General features: G+C 36.0%; 1 pseudogene; it reads right to left on the bottom strand.

Moving 5' to 3' along the window:
• Positions 1-1,160: 1,160 nt before the first annotated feature.
• Positions 1,161-6,778, bottom strand: LOC132299873 (G-type lectin S-receptor-like serine/threonine-protein kinase At1g11330; annotated as a pseudogene).
• Positions 6,779-23,051: the final 16,273 nt, after the last annotated feature.

Raw genomic sequence — 23,051 nt, 5'->3', positions numbered from 1 at the left:
AGTAAGGGGTTCCATCCCACCGACAGTCTGCCCATTAGGGGAGAAGAGTAGTTATGAATCCAAGACCAAGTTCTATTTATTTTAACCCTAGTGTCAACTAAACAGACAACCTGAGAAGCATTCTTCTGAATCCAGTTTTGCGCTTCGCGTTGCCTTCCCTTACATTCCAAGAAGCTAACATTTTTGCCCTTTTTTTTCTTGCCCCTGAATTATACCTCTTGGTTTAGTCATCCACCTCAAAAGAAAAATGCAGATTGCAATTTAAAGGACTGGAGCTGAAATAATTAAGAATTCATTATCGACTTCTGTCGTAAATTAAAAAAAGATTTACGCTAATGCTGAAGCACATATTAAATTACATGATCATAAAGTAGAGGCAGATGCATATTACCAAGCTCCGAGTATGCAACACGAATATAAAGATTAGCCCCACCATTGGAGAATTCTTGTATGTCAATTAAATTTCCACACCATTGCATACAACCAATGTCAATTAAATTTCCACTCCATTGCTATACAAGAACAATTATTCAAGCACTCGCTTTTGCAGTTATCCTCCAATGGAGCTGACCACTCTGCAAAGGCCGGCACTTTCACTGTCTTTAACTTCGAAAACCACTGCAAATGTTTCCTCTACTCCATTCCTCCATATCCTTGTAAACAGGTGAATCATGCATATTGCAGCTTCCAAACGGACCATACTTGCCATAAATGTCACATTCATTTTTTTGAGCCAATCGTGCATCTTTCCAATTCTTCTCTCCAACATCAAAGTACCATGCCACAAAAATTCCATCAGAAATTCAAGAAAGAGTACAACAAAGTTACCTTTGTAGTCCAGTAAGTTACATACACGGTTCCTTCTTTATCATCTACAACATTAATAGTGTAAATAGTATACAACATTAACAATCTGTTTCTATCCATCCATGACCACAAGGTTACCGTCTTCAGATATAGCCAGACTCCCAGAAGAATCATGAAGAGGTTTGTCTCTGTTTGCGACCCACACCACACCACTAAATGAGACGTCGTTATATACTTTATACCAGATTCCTCCATATTCTGTGAACCAATGGAGACTGTACTATCAAGGGCCATTAATGGGGTGAACGGATGTAATTTTGTCCGTGGCTGTGCAGAACTCTAAACAGAAACAGTAAAGTATGAGAACAAGGTTTTGAAGATGATCCATTTATGCTAAGTTGTTGTTGCCTAGTTTGTGACTTAAAATTTGTAACACAGTTGGCTAATTAAAAACAAAGAATACAAGATTTGCATGAATAATAAATAGAGGATTTTCTCAAAAGAGAAACAATGTGGAATGATAAAGGTAAACAGTTAGTTCTGAATAGGGTGGATGAAAACATTATTTAAAACAAAACTATATTATATATATTCAATTAGAGAGCAATTAAGGGTCTATATAGTAAGAGAAAAAAAAAATACAAGAATTTGCATGCTAACGACCATCAATGATTGTAATAGTTACATCGTTCACAGAATATTTCGTCTGGCTTTGTCGAGAAGACCGTACATTTGACAGACCCCGTGTTTCAGTAAATGCAGGTTGCTTTGGAGTTGGTAGTTTTGGAACTTCACTACTAAGCATGAAAAGAGCAGTATTTATAGTAGGCCTATTAGTGGTGAAATCTTGCACGCACAAAAGTCCTACATGTATATATCTCAAGATCTCCACTTGGAAGCATGGATCAGAAATTGTTGGATCTATTAGCATTGCAATCCTATCTTCATTCCACAACTTCCAAGCCTAGACATAGTATGGAGTAACTCAGACACACATTCCACAACTATGAAACGTTGGAATTAGAAAGATTAAAAGGAACTACATGGAGTAACTCAGGCAATAGTTCAAGTGAACTTACAAATCCCAGAAGGCTTAAAGAGTGCTCATCATGATCAAAGCTAGTGTTCTTTCGCCCACTTAAAATCTCTAACAACAATACTCCGAAGCTAAACACATCAGATTTTTCTGAGAATCTCCCTTCCATTGCATATTCAGGAGCCATATAACCGCTGCATTGTGTAATTACAGCCCAAATGGTAAAAATATTTGAGTTGAACTATATATCCCATGAGAAAAAAGGATTATAACATGAATGATTAACCATTTTGGATAGAGCAGAGACTACTTACTAAGTTCCAACAACCCTTTTAGTGTTTGCTTAGTCCTGGTTCCCTCCAAAAATCTTTGCTATGCCGAAATCTGAAATTTTTGGATTTAGATCTGCATCCAATAGAACATTACTAGCCTTCAAATCTCTTTGAATAATCCTTAATCCGGAATCCCTGTGAAGGTAAAGTAGTCCTCGACCAATCCCTTCATTAATGTTGGCACGTTTTCTCCAATCTAAGAGTTTTTGCTTGATTGGATCTGAGAGAATATTGAAGAAAAAAAAAAAAAAATTTTGGTTATATTGATGTTAAGAAGGAATTTAAAGTTTTAGTAGATCAGTATGTTCACAAACAATTTTGTCTTCTCAACATAACAAAGTTTCTACTGATGTTTAGGTTATGAAATTGAAATAACTAGAAAATAATTCTGTCTTCTCATCACAATAAAGTTTCTACTGATGTTAAGGTTACGAAATTGAAATAACTAAAAATAACATCAAGGGCTTTTATCATGAACCAACCAAAGAGAAATGCATCCAAGCTTTTATTTAGCATGTATTCATAAATCAACATCTTTTCTTCTCCTTCCACACAGTAGCCAAGAAGCCTATTGGAGTTGGGAAATTACCACAACCTCATTCATAAACTCCTCCTGCCCTTGTCCAGAGGATCTCGAAAGCCGTTTGACAGCTATATCTTGTCCACTTGCCAATTTTCCCTGAAATTAAAGATGAAAATGATTTTTTTTTTTTTTTTTTTTTGGGTTGGTACAACATATAGCTCCCGATGAAAAAGCATTACCTTGTACACTGGACCAAAACCACCCTGCCCAAGCTTATTGGCCGCATCAAAATCATCTGTTGCAATTGCCAGCTTCTCAAAACTGAATAGAGGTAGCTCTTCAAGTTTTATTTGGTTCTGATCATCTCCAAGCATGCTTTCATTTGAACAATCTGCATCGATTTCGCCTCTTTTAAATAGCTTCCCACTTTTTTTCATCCTTCCTGATTCAAAATTTAGTAATAGGTTATCCATATAATAACAACAAATATGTGCTAATTTATTGAGCTAATTTTAACGAGCATATACGGCATGGTCTAGCCATCCACCTCAAGGAAAGATAAATACAGATGGCAATGGTTACTGATCCAATGAGAACTGCAATTGTGATAACTAGTTTTGTGCTTCTCTTTTTTTTTCTGTAAACACAACAAACATTGAGAAAGTACTCGAGTTAATACGGATTTAACACAAGGAACTGAGAAATTAGACAATTCCCATCGCTCTCCTTTTCTGTGGACAAATGGGAAAATTTATTACACTTATTCTATTAAAAAAGATTTAACCTTTTTCTAAATGAGTTCACGGATATCAGGTGGCTAACATGTTTAGTATGTGCATTGGTTTATTTTCAAGTGATATTTGCTTATCTGAATCAACAAGTAAAATAAATATAAAGATCTGTCCCATCGTATGAGAATCATTAGAAGCACATATTATTATTATTACTTGATTCTTTTTCCAAGGATGATGAAAAAACAATACCAAGTTCTGAATATGCCACACGTATGTAAAGATCTGCCCCACCGTATGAGAATTCCTGTATGTCAATTAAGTCTCCACTCCAGTGCATACAACCAATGCCACTACAATATCCATAAGCTAAACAAGAACAATTATTGAAGCGCTGGCTTTTGCAGTTGTCTTCTGTACGATATACCAACACAGCAAAGGCTGGCACTTTCACTGTCTTGAGCTTTAAAAACCCATCTTGTTTGCCTTTTCCACCACCACTACTGTTTCTCTCACACTGCAATTGCTGCCTCCTTGTACATCCACTAGTCCAATTCCCTCTACTCCATTCCACCATATCCTTCGGATCAAACCCTTGTAAACATGTGCAAATTGGCGAACCCTTCACATTGCAGCTTCCAAATGGACCACACTTGCCATATGCTTCACATTCACTATTTTGAGAAACCCACGTAGTTTCCCAAGTCTCCTTTCCTTTTACCCAATACCTCTCCATTTGAGTTCCATTAGAACTTAAGGTATAGTAAAACTGAGAGGAATTATTTGCTAAGTGTAAACTATATATACATTTCCCCTTTTATCAACTACAACTTCAAGTCTGATATGGTATACCGATGTCTTGTCAGGTATGCCAATAAAAATCTGCCCATTCCATGGACCACTCCGCCAATATGGAAGACTACCATTCCAAACATATAATTCTGGAATATTCATAGGATTGACACCAAAAGTGTACCTTCCACTGGATGGAACTGGAGTGCTTTTCCATGAGGTCAACTGAGTCTTCTTACCTGTAAACTTGTTAGTACTAATTTTCATCTCCGGCAAGAAAGAATCAGAAGGGTGTTCAAAACTCTCCCATATTATGTTTCCATTGGAGTCATCTCGCAACATAAGGTTCCCAAAATCTGAAAGCTGAGCACTTGAATTCACCGAAGCATTTGGAACATCTGATGACCAAACAATCTGTTTCTGTCCATTCAGGACCACAAGATTGCCATCCTCGGATATTGTCACAATCCCGGAGGAGTCATTCAGAGGTTTATCTCTATTCGCAACCCAAACCACAGCCTTGGCAGAGCTGTCGTTGTAGCAGATACCAACATACCGGTTAGTAGAATTAACACTCGGGCTAAAAAATCCCAGTTTGAAGGTGGCACCACTAGAGACTATAGTTTGAGGGTCATGGATGGGTTGAGTTGATGTAATTGTGTCTATGGCGGTGCAAAATTCTATACTACAAGAACAGTAAAATAGAAGAAGAGTCATTAAGCTTGGTCGTACCATGGCTGTGTTGGTGAAGATGCAATGTTCAACTGTTGCCAAAGGACTTCGATGCATCAAATATTCAACTCTCCATTTTCTCCGGCACTGAATGGAGGACCCACAGCTGAAAATTCATTGTTCTGTAATATATCAGCTTTGAATTTTTAAGTGTGAAAAGATGCTTCAAAACCTGTCTATCTACAACTTTCATGGAAGATTCATGTGAAAGAAAGCAAATTAAGCAAAGAAACCAACAAAAGAATGAAGTCATCAATGTGATCGAGAACTTAATTGTTTCAGTCAACTCTTTTGCCAGTTATAAAACACCAAATTACAAGGTCTAAAGACTGGAGTTGCATAGATATGTCACAAAATAATAATATTGTTATATATTTTATTATTTTATTCATATATTTATAAATAAATTAATTATTTAGAGTTTAGAACTAATTTTTTTATTATTATTAAATAGAGATACAAAACAATAGCAGTGGTATATATTTTCTAGGGTAAAGTGCACTAAATCCCTCTCAACTATGCCCCATTTGTAAGAAACCCCCCAAACTACAACTTACTCCCTCAAACTATTGAATTGTTGCAATTAATCCATCTCGGTCAGCTGCTTAGGACGGAATTAGTTAAAGACTCTTTTACCCCTGTATAAAACCATGACGTTTCATAATTGTTTCAATATAGTTTTGATAGTTTTAAACTTAGGTGGATGACATGGGAAGTGTATTTTCAAGAACATATAGGACAACTGGCGTAACCACCCAATAATAAAAACCACAGCTCACATAATTAGTTAACCATTTATATATAAATATATAGTCATGTTCATATTCCCATAAAGAAAAATTCAGAGTAGGGAAACAAACACGGCATGACAAATTCAGAGTGAGAGAGAAGATGAAGAAGAAAACCCATATCGTCTCATGGCAAATTCAGAGTATGATTTCAACCAATTCGTGTCATCGTTTTGTCGCAACAGTCCAATTTTGATTTAAAAATTTTGGGGAAACAAGGATTTGGAACTCAGCCGATTCAAAGACCAATACTACTGGTGTTGACATCCATCCATTCTATCAATATTTATTTTCACAGTATTGTGCATCATCTAATATTTTCGCCACAACCACAAGCACTTTCAAGAAATTCAAGAAATCCCCTACTATCCCTGTATCAGCAATGTTCTAAGCCAACAACAATCTAAAACTAATCTTCATGTATCTCAGAAACCTCTTTCTCAAATGGTTCCTGGTCTCAAATCTAAAATTAGAGGCAAGGTAATTTCGCTTCCATGGGGCTCATTCTCTGCCAAAAAAACATAATCAATATATATTTGTGTTCGTATACATATATACACACAGAGAGATAGAGGCAAACCCCTTCGCAAAATGGGATTTAACGATATATATATATAGGCAGATATAGATAGACGAGAGGAATTGAGAGAGTTAGGGATTCATACCCAATAGCAAAACCCCAAAAATATGTAGTCGTTGATCACCAATCAAACCCAATTACAAAGGCAAAATTCTTGATCCATCATCTTCAAATCCATATAAACAATTACCGCTGCAACAGCCCCGTCGAAGAGTCTCATCATCGAAATGTCCATTCTCACAGCCATCGCCATCACTGATTGGTGGAGCCTTTTGTCGTTGTCGCCACTGCGTTGATTCTTTCTGTCGCCGTCAGAATCTGTGACCGTCGTATTCTTCGGCAAGTCGTCGCCGTCGTCGAATCCGCAAGGTCTCGCTGCTGCGTGTATGTATTTCACTGGTGTCAAATAGGGGAGTGTTTGGTGTTGGAAAGAAAATTCGGGAATGTTTGGCTGGGGTTTGGGTTTAACAGTAATACGTAGCAATAAAGAAGGGGGTAGTGTGTTATTTTAGTTTTCATAAGGGCTGTATAGTCCTATGAAGAAAATTGCACTTTCACGTGATCAAATACGTGCTTGTTAAAGTTCCAATTCAACCGGCAGATGGCCGGAGTGTTAATTGCAACAAAAATGTTAGCTCATGAGGTTTTATGCAATTTTTGTAGATTAAGGGGGTTTCTTGCTAAAAGGGGCATAGTTGAGGGAGATTTATTGCACTTTACCCTATTTTTTATTTTGAATAAATTGCAGTTGCAGTGGCACCCAGGTTTGTCACAATGATCGTCCTAAGTTTGGTAAACTAGATAAAGACACCTCAGTAATGGGCAAAGCATAGCAAATCCCCCTTGACTTTTTTCAGTAAACTCTCGTCTAATTTTTTACCAAAGAACCCCCTCAACTATCTGGGGTAAAAGAGTTGATATTTAGACCAAAATGCCCTTTTATTTAAATCTTAATTATCTTGAACTTCAAAAATTCATATCTCACAAATCGTACATCCAAATATTGCAAATAATATATGCACGTAAAGCCTATAAAACAAGGATTCCAGAAATATAAGATTTGTTTAACAAAACTTCATAACCAAAAAGAAATAGACAATCTAAAAATCTACTACAACAATCTTATTTTATTTTTTTATAAAATACTCGGATTATTTGTAATAAAATTTTCAGAATTATTTAATTTCTTATGGAGCATGACATATAAAAAAAATTAGCCCCAATAGAAACCGAATATTCATTTTTACTTTTTTTTTTTTTTTTTTTTAAAAAAAATGACGAGTCTATAAAAGAATGAAAATATTTTGACGCAAAATATGATATTTTATGAAATTGATTTTTGTTGGGGCTAATTTTTTTATATATATTTGGCTCTATATTTAAGTGAATAATTCTGAAAATTTTAATGCAATCTCAAGTATTTTATTTTTTATAATCACAAGTCATTTGATTACATTGCCAAAACAATATTATTTACATCATCATGAAAAGAACTACAAAAATATACATGTTTACGCCCAAAAACTTTACAAATACAACATTGGATGTAAATGTAATGACCTGAAAATTCAGTGATGAGCGCTGAAAAGTGCGCATTTAAACCCCTTAAGCTTAAGCATTTTAGAACCTTTATCTATCTTATTTTTCCGCCATAAACTAATTTCATGTTATTTCCATTTTCAGACACTTATCCCCAAAATAAGTTAAATCAGCCAAATAAGAGCATAATTGAAGCAATCTTGAGCTGAATCAAAGAAAGGAGCAAAGTGGAGCAAAGTGGTAGAAGTTCAGCAAGTTCGATCGATCTCAACCATTCTTCGATCAATCGAAATGTGATCAATCTTAGCACCTCAAGATGGATCTAAGCTTTTTTGTCCTTATCCAAAGATTCCACAAAGTTTGATCGATCCAACATTCTTCAGATCGATCGAAAAGATTCCATCTTATCCTATTGTACCACCCCACCTACCACTTTTGTCTCTTTCCCAAAATATCTCAGATTTGTCTTTATCCAAAAAGGCACCGCCGTGGGAGGATCGATCCAGCCAAAGTTCGATGGATCTCAGCCAAGTTCGATCGATCTCACCACAATTCGATCGATCAAACCCTCTCAAGTGCGAATTAAAGTGATTTCTAGTTCATCAAAAGTTATCTCATGGTCCAATCATTGGAGGAGCCTTGGTGTACTAGCCTAGACCATTGGGTGTGACATTTGAGCTACCTATATAAGGATTTGAGCTACTTTTTACACATATCATATATTCTATCATTCCATATCATTCTTAGAGAGGAAGAAAATAGGAGAGGAGGCTAGAGACACATTCTTGAGAGTTCTTCCATCCACATCTAGAAGAGGAGCATTTCTACCATGGAGATAGCCCTTGAGGGTTGGAAGAGCACATCCATGAATGGCTAGACCCTCTTGGGGCTAGAGTTAGCCCTAAGCATGCTTTCTACATCTTGATTTATGTATTTTTAAGGGGATTTGTGTTATAATACATGTTTTGACACTTATTTATACATGGATCTTGTTTATTCAATGATTTGTGTGGTTTAATTCTTCCAATTGATCATTTTATTCTATCTATATGTCTATGTATGCTAGAACAGATGCTCATGTGTTTATCTTTAGCTTTTGTGTTATTGATGCATGTCTATGTGTGTTAATACTATAGATCTAGAGATTGTCAAGACATAGTGCTTAATAGAATGCTCTTGTGGTTTATTTGATGGTTCATACTCATTTCTTGATAGATTGTGCCTCTCTCTTAGTTTAATTAGTTTAATTTCATGTCATTAGCTTAGTTGTAGTGTAGTTGCCTTAGTTGTTAGATGGGAGGACAATACATGCTTGTTGTTTGATGTTCCACACTTTTGAATGTAAGTAGCATATGTCTCTAACCTTGTGATGTGTTTAGATTGTGAGCTTAAAGGAAGGATTAATGGCTTAGTTTGATATATTATATTTTTCACTATGTTGCTTAGACAATATATGCTTAATTGGTCATCCATACTTCTTGAAACAACCACACACACTCACCAATATTGCAACACATGTTTTCCCTTCATTAATTGTTCATTAAGTGTGTAGAAAGGTTATGCTTAGTGGTAATCTCTAAATCCCAAGATCTCTCTCTCTTGTTTTCTCTATCCTTTAACTACTTGTTTTAAATTGAGCTTGATTAGTTTAATTTCTAGCTTAATCAACCAAACTGACTATCTTTTGATCACTCGACTTACTAACCCTAATATTGTTTCCATACTTCAATACGACCCTTAGGACGATCCCTACTCACCCTAACTACATTTTTAGTTAGAGGTAGTAGTGGCATTTATAAATTTAAGACTTGGCCACACTCATCTTAGTGCAAATACACTTTCCAAATGTTGGTGCTGCGACAAACCACCAAGTTTTTGGCGTTGTTGCCAGGGATTGATTTTAGGCAACGTTATATTGTGGAAACAAGTAGGAATTAGTACTCTTTTGATCGGGTCTTTACTTTATTTTTTATTTTTGATTACTTACTGTGTTGGTTCTTGTTTGACTAGGTACATTGGGCTAAGGGAAGTGAGCAAGGGAGCAATTTAAGCAAGGAGCTAAGCATAAAAAGCTAAAATCTAAAATTTTTTTGCAAAGCTTAAGTTGAAAAGTAATTTAAAGTGCTTAAGGACCCTTTGTGAGCTCTTCCTAAACTCAATCTTTAGTTAATCGTCGGCCCTCGTGGAGGCTTATTTTTTTCAATTCATAGATAAATCGTGAGCCCACATGGAGGCAATTTACTTTTCTTGCATAATCATTAAAAGCATGGGAGTATGAGATCATCATATGTGGAGGAAGTTTGTTGATTGTTGAATTGTTGCGAATGAGGAGTGTTTGCTTGCTTTGTTATGTTGGTGTGTTACTTGAAGTCTGAGTAGTCTTTTCCCTATCATTCATCTTAGGCATTTCAATGGAAATCTTGGCTATTTAGAACCCACATTTCATGGAACATAATCCTCACAATCAAATTCCTCCCGGAGTTCAACCTCCAATTCCTCCAATGGTCCTTTGTGATCATTACAATCTTCATGTGTATCATGCACCTACATGTATTGTGCTTCCTAATTTTGAAGCTCACCAATATGAAATTAAGCCCGAGATCATTTAAATGTGTCCACTCTTCTATGACTTAGATGGTGAGGAACCATATAAACATCTTGATGAATTTATTGAAATATGCTCTACCGTGAGGTATATAAATGTCTCGAAAAAAGTTCTTAAGTTACTTCTCTTCCCTTTCACTCTTAAAAATAAAGCTAAGCATTGGTTCAACAACTTGGGGGCAAATTCAATAACTTCTTAGTTACAAATGCAAAATGAGTTTTTAAAGAAATTTTACCCCGTGAGTTTGAGCAATGTTATACGAACTTCTATTCGTGAATTTTCTCAAAGGGAAGGAGAACTTTAACATGAGGCTTGGGAAAGATTGAATGACTTGCTAAGGAAGTGTCCACATCATGGTATTCCAAAATGGCAAGTTATCCAATATTTTTATGAAAGCCTATCCGACACTCACAAGGACATAGTTGATACTTCATGTGGGGGCTCATATTTTGGAAAACATGAGGATGATGTTTGGCACCTTTTTGAGAAAATGAGTGAAAATTCATTGCATAAGTTTCACACTTCTCGGTTGAGTCATGATTCTAAAAACAAGAAGGTAAATTTGAAAGTGTGTCAAATTGAGAGTCCAATGGAGATTGTAGCCAAAGTCAAAACTCTTTCTCATAAACTTGATCAATTTTTATTGAGTCAAAGGCCGGTAATTCAATAATCTCCTCTTCTTAATCATCCTCTTCATCATCTTTGTGAGCCATACATGACTTGTTCAAGTGTATTGCACACTTCTTCCAATTGTCCCCATGGACATGTGCTTGATGAACACTATGAACAAGTCAATGCCACATTTGCTCAACCTCTTTCGAACGTTTATGTTCCAGTGTGGGGTGAGCATTCAAATCCTTTTCAAGCTAAAAATTTTCAAAACAGATATGTTCCTCCTCATAAAAGGAATAGAGGTTCAAAAGGATTTGTTTCATCCTCTTCTTATCATCAAAGAATGAATCATTTCTCTCATCCTCAAGTTTATAATTCTCAAGGTAGCTCTAATCATCTTCATGCGCTTCTTAGCAATTCCACATTTGAAGACAAGGTCTTAGTGGCTTTGGGTAGTTTGGAAATGAATACCAATTTGTTACATTCTCATTCTCAATCGATATCAAAGCTTGAGTCTCAAATCGGGATAATAACTAATGCCTTGAATGCAAGAGAAATAGGTAAATTACCTAGCCAACCCGAAAGAAACCCAAAAGCCTAACACTTTGTGGAAGCAAACTCCACATCGGGATGTTTTTTCCAAGAGCAAGTTCAAGCAATCACCACTTTGAAAAGTGGTAGGCAAGTTGACAATAGGGTTGAACAACCAAGTGAAGAGAGTGAACCGGTGAAACCAAAAGTTGACACCCGTCTCGATTCCAATTCTATTCCTCCTCTCTTGAATGAAAGTTGCATTATCAAGAATTCTCAACCATCTTCATCATCCCCTCAAGTTGTAAAATCTTATGAACCAAAAGCTCCATTTCCATATGTTTTAAAAGAGACTTCGCCTTTTGGGAGGCAAGAAGGAAAAATCCATGACATGATGGAGGTGTTCAAACAAGTTAATATAAATCTCCCTCTCTTGGATGTAATTAGGCAAATTCCGCCTTATGTAAAAAATTTAAAAGATCTTTGCATACAAAAGAGGAAGAACAAGGGACAAGGCCCTAAAAAAGTGTTTCTCACGGAGCAAGTGAGCTCCATCATCCAACATAACACTCCACCTAAGTTCAAAGATCCTGGTGCTCCGACCATCTCATGTGTAATTGGAAACCATGAAGCTCGTAGAGCTCTTCTTGATTTAGGGGCGAGTGTTAATTTGATTCCTTATTCCGTGTATATACAACTAGGTTTGAATGAATTGAAGCCAACCTCGGTGGTGCTTTAATTGGCCGATAGATCCGTCAAAACACCTAGGGGCATGGTTGATGACATTCTCATTAAAGTTGACAAGTTCTATTTCCCGGTTGATTTTGTGGTCCTTAATACCGAAAAGGTAACTAATCCCACCAATCACATCCCAATCATCTTGGGAAGGCCATTTCTTGCTACCGTAAATACTACTATTAATTGTAGATCCGGGTTATGGACCTTTCTTTTGGTAACATGATGGTTAAGCTTAATGTTTTCAATGCAAGTCGACATCCCATAGATGAAGACGAGTGTTTTCTTATAAATGTTTTGGATGAGGTTGTTGAGGAATCTATTCCTACCATGGTCATGAAACAACTAACCGAGGATACTCTTTTATCTCTCCTTTCTAAGGACCCTCTGGCATCTTGTCTTCTTGAAATGTATGGTAATTGTGGATTTGATAGTGAGGGATCAATGAGTGAGGTTAATGACTTAATGGAATCCATTGCAAGCTTAGATTTTTCACCTTGGAAAACCCCACAAAAACCTCTTCCTCCACTCTCTAGCACTCCACCGGTCCCATCTATAGTCTCTCCACCAACTCTTGAACTTAAAACTTTACCTTCTAATCTTAAGTATGCCTTTTTAGGTCTGAAAGAGACTTTTCCGGTCATCATCTCTTCAAATCTTGAAAAAGACCAAGAAAATGCTCTTTTGAATGTACTTAAAGAAAATAAGAAAGCTATTGGATGGAGTGTGGCGGATTTAAAGGGAATTGACCCTTTCATTTGTATGCATCACATTCTTATGGAAGAGGATGCAAAACCTTTTAGAGACGCCCAAAGGAGATTGAATCCAAATATGAAAGAAGTGGTCAAGAAAGAAATTGTTAAACTCTTAGATGCCGGTATCATTTATCCAATCTCTGATAGCAAATAGGTGAGTCCAACCCAAGTAGTTCCCAAGAAATCGGGAATTACGGTGAAAATTCTAAAGGTGAAGCAATTTCTAAACGTACCGCCAATTCATGGCGTGTATGCATTTATTACCGCAAATTAAATGCCGCCACTAGAAAATATCACTTCCCTTTGCCATTCATTGATAAAATTCTAGAGAGATTGGCCGGGCAACAATACTATTGCTTTCTTGATGGCTATTCGGGTTATAATCAAGTAGCCGTTAACCCCTTAGACCAAGAGAAAATCACATTTACTTGTCCCTTTGACACATTTGCTTATCGACGGATGCCTTTTGGTTTATACAATGCTCCTGCAACATTCTAAAGGTATATGATGTCAATTTTCTCGGACATGGTGGAAGAGTATCTTGAGGTTGAGGTCTTTATGGATGATTTTTCTGTCTTCGGGTCTTCATTTGATGCATACCTCAAAAATCTTAATTTGTTGCTTAAAAGATGTGATACCCCTCGGATCCGAGACATGGGTTGATCAGGCCCAAGCCCAAACCCGAAGGAAATATCAAACAATTAATATTTTAAAGTGAACACAGAATACAAAAAGAAATAAAAAATAAAATAATAAACTGAAGGAATGCTAATTAAAAATCCTTAAAATAAAATTATTCAAATCTGACAATTCAAAACTCCATAAGTTTAACAACTCGGGAATCCATCTCTAGTGGACCCCTAATAATAATCCAAAACGAAATAACGATAATTGAAAGAAACATCCAAAAATAAACTACGGAAAGAGTCCTACGTCATCGGAAGAGTGAGTAGTAGTCTCTGCTCAGCACGATCAAGTCTAAGTCTGGAACTGTCGTATACCTGAAAAATAGAAGTGGGCCAGGCCCACGAACAAGTTCTAACCTACTACAATCTAAGCAGATACTCGATACGCATATACATCCTACGCAGTTCAACAATAGCTAATAGTCCTTACATAAGTATATTCACACTACAGAACTCTCACTGGACTATGGAGGGGGTCTCAACCTGAATAGAAGGCAACATGCGAAAACGCACCCAAAGGTGGGCATGAGTACTCAGACCTAACAGGGTATACCTCAACCTCTCATATCCAACTATGCATTCTATTGCATATACGCTCCCTAACCGACGACTCTGAGACTCAAGCTCAGATCGCAATACCATAATATATATATATTTAAAGTCCGTCCTATCCATACAAAGTCCAGTTAGTCATTCAGCTTGTGCAACTTCTTTGACTTAACATAACTTACGAGTAATCCGAGTAGTCATTCAGCTTATGCAGCTTCTTTGACTCAATTATAAATAGGATTTATTTTAATATCCATTCCCTTATTCCGTGTAGGTAGGATTTAGTATTTTGAAACTAATCCAAACCTAGGCATGCCACCGTCCTATACCGGTGCATGTAATCCAACATCCACAGTTGACAACACAGGTAATAAATACAATTATTAACTATATAGTCTATCCAGCAATAATCCAATATCCACAGTTGACCATACAAATAATAAATGTAATTATCAACTCTATAGTATATCCAGCAATCAACAGTCAATCATTCAATTGTAAACATCAACTGCTACATATTATGCATGCTAAACCTTTGTTATTTAACAAGCTTATTTATCACTACTCCACCCAGTTCCATGATTGTTAATACAGATCATATATATATAACCTTTAAATAAATCGAAGTAAGCATGACAGTTTTGTTTTACAAACTTACATACTTATCCTATACTACTCCACCATTGTTCAGGAGTGAACAACACAGTTAATGTAAGTGCATCCCTTCCATCCATTACAGGCATGTAATTAATTCTATAGTCCTACATGCTTATAGTCCATCACAGAAACATGAACAGAACCTAACTCCATTCCCAAATAAACTGCTACAACTCAGTTTGAGCGGTTTAGATCCTAAGTTTCCAAAACAGTTTACTAGTTTGCTTAGAATTTTTATATTGTTCCAAACAATGATACTGATTGGTTGAATATGTTTTTAAAAGCCCTCTGAAGACCTAAGTTAAACTCAGACATCAACCCCAATTCCCAATCACAGCCCCTAAACACATCTGCTATGTCAAAATAAGTCCAAACCTCGCAGAAAAAAAAAAAAAAAAAAAAAAAAAAAAAAAAAAAAAAAAACTAGAAAAACATAAGGAGAGCAGGCTCCCACAAGGTGGAGCCGCCTCCACCTATGCTAAAGCTGGCTCCAACCATGGTAGAGCCGGCTCCTAACCATGTAGCGCCGGCTCCATGGTTCCATGGAGCCGTCTCCTCTTCCCCCCTCTCCTCTGTATGCTTGTGTCGTCTCCGTTTGACTGCACTACCTTCGTCCCTCTCTGATATAGCTTTTAGCACTTTTATTTGTGATCAAACCTACACAGAGAAAACCCATCTACCTCCTTCATGCATTGATTAACAGTAATTTAAAAGAACAATTACACAGTTGGACACAAAACAACAGTTTACAACAAGTTTCAATACATACTGATATAATGAGTTCTGAACATGCATAGTTAATTAATTCAGTCAATTAATTCCGTTTAATGTTTTCCTGGAACTACTTAGGCATGCAAAGAACACGAGTAAAAGGGAAAGAGATGAGGCTAGAACTTGCCTTTAGCCTTGCACCATTGTCCTCCTAAATCCTCCTCTTGGCAAACCTTACAATACTTTGTTCTCAACCCTCTATTTGTTTGTTTACAGAACCTAGGTTACGTCTATGAACTCAGTGCTCTAATTGTAACCCTAGACTTATATTATCATGGTGTATTTATAAACTTTAATTCCTAAAACCCTAATCTTTGTAAGATTAGAGACAGAGCCCACTCGACCCATAAACCATCCTGTGTTAAAACCAACGTCGGCTACCATATAAATTTTAAACCTAATGCAAAACTATATGTGTGCAATACAGTCACGTTTAAGTCAATTTAAAATAATCAAAGTAAAACAATTAAATAATTACAATTAATTTAAAATAACACAATTAATTAAGTATCAATTAAAGCAATTCAATTAAACTAATTAAATAAATTAAATTAACGCATATGCACTTCAACAAATAAAAATGAAATTTAAACAATAAATTAAATACCAGGACTATCCTTTTGAAATTAGAGGTATTACAAAAGATGTCGTGAAACAAACCTTGTTCTTAGTTGGGAAAAGAGTCATTTTATGATTCAAGAAGGTATTGTTTTGGGTCACGTCATCTCAAAAGGGGGAATTAAGGTTGATAAAGCAAAAGTTGAGCTTATTTCTGAATTACCTCCACCTTCAACGGTGAGAGAGGTTCGCTCCTTTTTAGGTCATGCCGACTTTTACCGCCGTTTCATCAAGGATTTTAGCAAAATTGCTCGACCCTTGTGCAATCTTCTTGCCAAGGAAACTCCATTTGTCTTTAATCAATCATGCCTAGATGTTTTCCATAAATTGCGTGATTTACTGTCATCCGCCCCGTCATGCAACTTTCCAATTGGTCATTACGATTTGAAATCATATGTGATGCTTCTGATTATGCCATGGGAGCAGTTTTGGGGCAAAAGGTAGGAAACTTCCATTCGCCGTATACTATGGAAGCAAGACCCTCTCAGGAGGTCAATTGAATTACTCCACTACCGAGAAGGAATTACTTGCCGTAGTGTACGCTCTTGATAAATTTTGGTCCTACCTCTTAGGGTCAAAGATCATTGTCTATTCTGATAATGCTGCTTTGAGGCACCTTTTGACTAAGAAAGAAACAAAGACTCGTTTGATAAGATGGATTTTGCTTCTTCAAGAATTTGACTTTGAAATCAAAGATAAGAAAGGCACTGAAAATGTGGTTGCTGATCATCTTCTAAGATTAGTGGTAAAATCTTTCCCTAGTCTGTGATACCCCTCAGATCCGAGAAACGAGTTGATCAGGCCCAGGCCCAAACCGGAGGGAATATCAAACAATTAATATTTTAAAACGAACACGGAATACAAAATGAAACAAGAAAAAAAAAAAAAAAAAAGCTGAATGAATTCTAAAAATAAAATCCTTTAAACTTTAATGCGTAGAAAATTCAAAAATCCAAAACCTACAATAGATTAAACAACTCAGGAATCCATCTCTAGTGGACCCCTAATAAAAATTCAAACTGAAATGAAACTACTAAAAGAACATCCAAAGTAAACCATGGAGAGAAATCCTACGTGGTCGGAAGAATGAGTGACCGACTCTGCTTAGCACGAACAAGCTCCAGCCTGGAACTAACGTACACCTGAAAAATAAGAGTGGGTCAGGCCCACGAACAAGTTCTATCCTACTACAATCCAAGCAGAGATTCGATACGCATATACATGCAAACCAACTCAACAATAACTAAACAGTCTGTAAATATATATATATATTCACACTACAAGACTTTCGCTGGACTACAGGCCCGTCTCGACCTGATTAGTAGGCACTATGCAAAGCGCACCTGAGGTGGGCAACATTACCTAGACCTAGCAGGGTATACATCCAACCATCATAGCTAGTTATGCATCCCAATGCACATACGCTCCCTAACCAACGACTCTGAGACTCAGGCTCATATCATGGTACCATAAAAATATATTTAAAATCCTATCATATCCATCCATAAGAAATCCGGTTGGCCATTCAGCTTGTGCAGCTTCTTTGACTCAACATTGATAACAAGTAATCCAGCTAGTCATTCAGCTTGTGCAGCTTCTTTGATTTAGCATAAATATAAGTAGGATTTATTTATAATCCATTCCCTTATTCCAATACAGGTTAGATTTAGTATTTTGAAACTAAACCATTCCTGGTATGTCACCGTCCCATACCGGTATATACAATTCAATTCATCCAGCAATTGATAGAATAAATACAAATTATAACTATCAACTAATTCATACAATCCACAATTGATAATAAAACATTAAGTACAAACATCAATTGTTCCAAATAAAACATGATAAAAAGATTGTCAGTTAACGAGCTTAATCCATACTACTCCGCAATGTCCAATAATTAATACAACAGGTCATATATGTAAACCAATTATTTCAAAACAACCATAACAGAATATAGACATTCACAGGCTTATTTTTATAACACTAGAACTTAATTTAAAACAAGTCATCCATGAGAATTGCTATCATAAAAGTAAGCAATATAAAATCCTTTCTTTCCGGAAACCGTAAACCAACTATGTTCCAAATAAGCATACTATATTATATATATCCACATGCTTATTTTTATAACACTGGGATAGATTTAACTGTAAATTTTATTACTAAGAATTGTTATCCTAAACTTTAAGCAATTCGAAATCCTTCCATCCAGAAAAGTAAATTAATTTACTTAGCCTTTGCTTACCGTTGCATTAAACAAAGTCGCTCTATTTTACATAAATCTTCTCTCAAGGATTTAATCAAGCTTAGACCACCTCTAAACACCTCAATATAGCTTCCAACAGAAACTGAAAAATTCCAAAATCCAAGTTCTGTAGCCTACACAGTCGCAGAAAAACTGAAAAACGCACACCCAAGGGAAGAGCCTGCTCTACCAAAAGAAGAGCCTGCTATTCCCATCTTAGAGCCAGCTCTGCTAGAAGAAGAGCCTGCTCCAAGACCCCTAGAGCCGGCTCTACTTAAAAGAAGAGCCTGTTCTTTGTCCGGAAGAGCCTGCTCTATTAAATCATGAGCCGTCTCTTCTCTGTTCTTCATCTTTTTCATGTCCAGCGTGTTTATGATGAACTGTCTTTCTATCCTAGGGTTCTTAGATGTGTAAACTAAGTTTTAACATGTTCCAAAATCCATTATATTCATTTTTCAACTTCCGGCATCGATTAAAACATGGATTATTGCAAGAAGATTTCAAGAAGAGCAAGTTAAGAAATCAGGAACATCACTGTTTCAAGTAAATTCACCATGCGAGACAGATTAATTTTTAATTGTTCCCAATGTGTTTTAGATCTAATAAACTCTTCATACACCAATTTACATGAATTTAAAACACAAGATACGCAAGGAAGTATTAAAACAAGCAGTACACAACGTTACAACTACAATCAATTTTAAATCAACAGAGGTACAAAAAATCTAGTTTAATTTTAATCTTTAATGGTTCCCTGGAGTTGTGTTAGACATGTAAAACACAAGGCAAAGGGAAGGAGTTAGGATTAGAACTTGCCTTTAGGTCTCAGTTTGAAACCTTACACCGTCGTTTCCTAAATTCTTCGGCGAACTCCGATTATTGGAAACCTTCCTCTGCTCTCTCTCTCTCTCTGCCTCCACAGACGTGTTTAGGTTCTAAAAACCCTGGGTAGAACCTTATTACGTATTTTATAGGTTTATACAAAACCTAAATTCAATCCAAACCCTACAATGAATCCTAATCGGCCCATAGAAAACCTAAGTTATACTTTCCGTTGGCTACCAATGCGTAACTTCAAAACCAACCTTAAGTAATGAACGTATTTTAAAACTTTTAAAACTTATTAAACTTAACTACCTAATTAAACAATTATTATCATAAACCACGTAAAAACATACAATCACACAACTTAATTTTAAACAAAGCAATTAAATAGACAAATAAACAATTAAATAAATTTTAATCAAGTAATACACAATTAAGTCAACTATCAAGCAAATAAATAACAAACTCAAATATTCACATAAACAAGCAATTTAAAATATTAAAAATGCAATTAAATAATTAACCAAAATACCAGGACTATCGTTTTAAAATTAGGGGTATTACATATTCCCCCAATTCATGATTTATTTCCAGATGAACAACTTTTCCAAGTTTCTAATGGACAAATGCCTTGGTTTGTCGACATTGTAAACTATTTGGCAATTGGCAAGCTTCTAACTACTTGGTCACGGAACGAAAAGAACCGTTTCTTTGCCAACATCCGGAATTACTATTGGGAAGATCCTGTCTTGTACCGATATTGTTCGGATCAAATTGTGAGAAGATGCATTCCAGAGAGTGCAGTTCCAAGCGTGCTTGTGTTTTGTCATACTCTTGCATGTGGTGGGCACTTTAGTGCAAAGAAGACCGCCTTGAAGGTGCTTCAAAGTGGGCTATTTTGGCCCATTATCCATAGAGATGCCTACAATTTTTGCAAGCAATATGAGAGATGTCAAAAAATGGGGTCAATGTCAAGAAGGGACATGATGCCCTTAACAAACATTCTTGTGGTTAAAATCTTTGACATATGGGGCATTGATTTTATGGGTCCATTTCCTATGTCCTATGGTTTTCAATATATTCTACTTGCCGTCAACTATGTTTCCAAGTGGGTAGAGGCTTGTGCTACCAAAACAAATGACCACTCCGTGGTTATTCAATTCATTAAATCCAATATCTTTGCTCGTTTTGGTATGCCACGACCAATGATTAATGATGGAGGAAAACATTTTTGCAATCAATTTTTGAGAAAACTCTTTCTTAAGTACTCCGTTACTTATAAAGTAGCCACTCCTTACCACCCTCAAACAAGTGGGCAAGTAGAAATGTCTAACCGAGAGATTAAGCATATTATTGAGAAAACGGTGAACATTACCCGGAAAGATTGGTCACGAAAATTGAATAATGCTTTGTGGGCATATCAGACGACATATAAGACTCCCATTGGCATGTCTCCTTATAGACTTGTATATGGAAAGCCTTGTCATCTTTCGGTTGAGTAAGAACATAAAGCCTTGTGGGGGGTTAAAAAGATTAATCTTGACCTTGATAAAGCCGGAGGTTACTCCAATTGAGTGAGTTGGAAGAGTTGAGACACAATGCTTATGATAAAGCCAAACTCTACAAAGAAAGAACTAAAGTTTTTCATGATAAGCACATTGTGAAGAAATCTTTTAAACCCGGTCAAAAAGTGTGGCTCTTCAACTCTAGATTAAAACTCTTTCCGGAAAAATTGAGAACTAAATGGGAAGGTCCATACGAGATCATCTCTGTTACACCTCATGGGGCGGTAGAAATTCAAAGTTTTAAAAAGGGAAACATTTTCAAGATTAATGAGCAGAGATTGAAACCCTACATAGAGGGACAAGTCTTTCAAAGACATATGGAAGCTGCTCATCTAGTAGACCCTATTTATGAAGATATTTAGTGTTGTGATGCAAAATGCAAGAATTGTTGCCTGTTCGATCGATCTTAGTATAAGTTCGATCGATCGAACACCATCTCTACATCCAATCACCCCTCTGTTTGATTGTGCGAAAAAAACTTGCATATTTCAGCTCCCTGTGTATCGATCGAAAATTTCTTTAGATCGATCTAAATCTTCCAAGATCGATCGAACTTTATATTCGATCGATTTCAATTCTATACTTAGAAAATTTTTGAATCCTTGCATTTTTCACCCCTCTGTCTATCGATCGAAAGTCCTGTTCGATCGATCGAATTTGTGATCGATCTAAGTTCGATCGATCTGAAGCTTTATGATTTCTAACTACTATTTTGACTTTTCAAAGCAGCATTCTGTCTAGCTAGAGATGTTAAACTTAGCAATCATTATTCATATTTTCTTACATTTTGTTTAATCTTTATTCAAAAAAAAAAAAAAAAACCTTGACGTCTTACATTATACATATTTATTGCATTTTACTTTCTTTGTTTTTCTTTTTGTATTTTGTTCATGTATTTAATTTTCTTGCATTTTGTATATACTTGCTTTCATAAAATGAAAAATATAAAAACTTTTCATCATTGTGTCCTTATGTGTAGTCATGCATACTTTATGTTTTAGCTAAGGCTTGATCTCATATCTCTCTTGCATCTTGTGTTATTTTGCCTTGGAATACATGATTTGATTATTCTTCTCCCATTTGATTGTGAGGTGAGTTTGGTAGTGTGGTTATTCAAATAAGTTGTTGATTTCAAGTTTGGGGGAGACGTCTTTCCAAGTTAGATCATTGCTGGGTTTCATGTCTTTTCCACCATGGTATACTCCTTTCATCTTTTTCATAGTTCTCATTACTTAAAGTTGAGTTTTAAATGTATGATTGAGATTGATTGGTCCATGATTAGCTATGATTTTGACCTTTTAAGGACTATATGGCTTAGAATTTAAAAATTATTTGACTCAAGAGTCCAATACTCCTTGTATGCCTTGTAGATACCATTTAGAAGTAAATTTTTTGAAAGATTGATATCTTGCTTGCATTTATGGTCCACATCATCCTGATTTTGTGATTGTTTTGAGATTCACTCTAGTATTCTACACAAGCATCGACGCACACTAGCATTTATTTGTGGAGTACATGCTTTGTTGATTATTGAATTGGTTATATTCCAATTGGGCTAGTAGTGCATTGAAAGTTTTCATTCTTGATAAAGGTGGATAACAAACCCTTTTCATTGAGTAGCCGGGATTCTAGTCTCATCAAGCACTGAATTTCTCGCGCCGAAAGGTGGAGGGCCCAAACTCTAGGTAAATACTTAAAAATAAAAAATAAAAAATAAAAAAAGTTGCAAAAGTAATAAAAAAGTGAGGACTTCTCCCAAAAGGTGAGAAGTAGAAAATGATTAGATAGAGGTTGTTTTGATTTATAGCCTAGTTGATTTGAGCTTGTAAGTCCTTATAGGTGTTTGAACACCTAATGCCCTAAAGCCGTCCGGTTTGGGAGTCATTGACCTAACGCTCGACCTTATGGATCGCTAGAAAGCTTAATAAATCACTACATTGCACCATACTCCATCTTTGATCCTTAGTATAAGTTGCACCATGCTTCCATCTTTGATTCTTAGAATAAGCGTACCTAGATCAATGAAGTTTTAAT

This window comes from Cornus florida, unplaced genomic scaffold (genome assembly GCF_030987335.1).
Source record: "Cornus florida cultivar Cherokee Brave unplaced genomic scaffold, ASM3098733v1 CherokeeBrave_3.0.0_Hap2_Chr03, whole genome shotgun sequence".
NCBI classification, from domain to species: Eukaryota; Viridiplantae; Streptophyta; class Magnoliopsida; order Cornales; family Cornaceae; genus Cornus; species Cornus florida.
Note: the sequence above shows the minus strand (reverse complement) of the source record. Positions and strands in the feature narration are given on the sequence as shown.